Source organism: Montipora capricornis, chromosome 6 (genome assembly GCF_036669925.1).
Source record: "Montipora capricornis isolate CH-2021 chromosome 6, ASM3666992v2, whole genome shotgun sequence".
Classification (NCBI taxonomy): domain Eukaryota; kingdom Metazoa; phylum Cnidaria; class Anthozoa; order Scleractinia; family Acroporidae; genus Montipora; species Montipora capricornis.
In genome coordinates, this window is record NC_090888.1 from 66,932,935 (window position 1) to 66,935,434 (window position 2,500).

Genomic DNA, 2,500 nt, shown 5'->3' on the forward strand with positions numbered 1-2,500 from the left:
ATGGCAAACGATGTTTGATCTCGAGGTAACATATAGACCAGACTTAAAATGGATCACAGCAAAACAATGCAAAACTGATAAGTTATTGTAAATACCATGTCCTTGCCCCCTTAGGTATGACTATGCAAAAAAGGGGTGTCTGGAAAACCCGAATAGCGAATAGCGAATAGTCGCGAATAGCGAATAGCGAAAAGTACGAACAGTGCGAATAGTGGCGAATAGTGACTAATAGTGGCAAATAGTGACGAATAGTCTTCAATAGTCACTGCCTTATGCTGAAAAATCTCGTAATCACAGCAAATAATATGCTCACCTGTCGTCGAACGAGAGTTTCGTGCATGCTTTTACAAACACTCTAAAGAAGAACAAACGTCAAAATGCAAAAATATAAATCACTTTCATTAATACATCAAGCTCATGATCATCTCCTCGCACAGTGGCGCCCGAACATAAATTTCATCATCCTCATCTGTGCTGTCCGATCCGGCGAGACACGTTCTGTAAAAAGGAATAAAATCAAAATATGAGGCAAGTGGTTTGTGATTAAAGAGACAAACGAGCTACTCTGATAACCATTGCGTTAATTAATTATCCAAATAAGCAACAGGATTTCAGTGCATTTATTACCTTTTCTTCTCAGGGCTCAAGCTGTCCTTCGCCGACACATCTTTGCTTTTTAGCGGGAAAATCCATCCAACGTTGCTGCGCGGTTGACCAGGAAGTACTGGGTACCAAATTTTCGTCATTTCGTCACAATCCCCCCCCCCCCCCTACACCCTTATTTGCCACTATTTGTTACTATTTGTCACTATTCGTCACTATTCGCGACTATTCGCCACTATTCGCACTATTCGTACTATTCGTGACTATTCGCTGTTCGGTATTCGCGACTATTCGCTATTCGCTATTCGGGTTTTCCAGACACCCGCAAAAAAGCCATACTATTCCAGACAACTCCTTCATATTTTGTACCAACTGAGGACAAAGCAATGATTCCAGTTCCTTGTAGAATATCCTCCCCTGAGGAAAAGCAATTTGTAGACCCCCCATCCTCTCCCAAACCCCATATTGTTTTCTTTGCCTTTGTGCAGTTTGGACACAAACAAATAAGCTAACCTGTGGCTGATCAATATGATCACATTTTTGTTCCACTGTGTGAAACATAAATAAAATAATTACAAGCATAAGCCCTGGAACATCCCTTAAAAAATAACAATGACTGTATTTATTGTTTAAGGCTTGACTAGCAACACCGCACAGAGAACTTAAAAAATATAGCATAACTATTTCACACTCAAGGACCACAGGCAACTATTTTGGGGGGTCTGAGGGCTTATGTGTGGCTGATCTAGCCCTTTTACACAATCAATTAGTACAAATCAATACAGTAACTCTCTGTTTCATATTGTTTTCAAGGTGTCAGTGTCATATTCCAGCACTCGGCAAGGTTCCTTTTTGACTTGTGGCTGTTTCTGCTTAGGTGGTCTCATACACCACAAGCCTTTTTGGAGACATCACCGCCAAGCCAGCCACTTCTGCTGAATAATAATTTTCATGGTCAAATATTTGTTAATCCCTCCTACGTGATTCAGTTTTTCATACATGTACTATCTGGCTGTTTCTGTGATTAAAGTTTTTAATTTCACACAGAGTTTGTTTCATTTGTTAATCTTATTTTGGGGTTGAGAGTTTGCTTTGTAAATTTCTCCCCCTCATTCTACTGACTAACCCTAACTTTTATCTATGATTTTTCCTCAACTCACCATTCACACACACAATATTGCCCTCAAACTACCTGCTAATTAGTGAATATGTTTTAGATAGTGGAGAGAAACCCTTATTGTAAGGAGGATTCTTCTATCAACACCAATTAAGAAAGCTACAAAGGTTGCTAGGTTAACGGCTGCTTGATGTATTACTATTAAATAACCAAACTTAATTTAACTTGGACAGTTCATCTTTAATTCAATATGGCTCCTTCTTGGGGGACCAGACACAAATGGTAACATAATTATTGTTTAACCACTGTTTGCAAGACATTATATTTTGGTGCGATATTGTTTCTTGTCGCCTGTTTCCATTATTTTATGCCATCTGTATTTCGTACACAAAGTAGAGGTTTTTGCATTGCATTTAGACTCCGCTCACAGGGTTTGTGATTCAAATGCTTAACCACTCTGCAAAATTCTAGTCTTATTGATTGGGTTATAGAGCCTATAATCCAAAAAAAAAACATTTATCACTCTTTTGTAAAGGTCATTCAAAAAATGAGGGCAATAGCATTTACGACCTTGTAATATCTTGTCTCATATTTCTAGTTTAATTTTTTTTAGATTATGCAAATTAGAAGATTTGCAATGTCACACTGTGTACATAATGTGGAAGGCAGGACTTTTATTTTCAGATAATTAATGGTAATAGGTTTAACAATATTTAGCTCTATTTTCAATTTTGTTTTGAAAATAGCATGTTACCATTTCTGCTTGTGAGAGCTAACCAT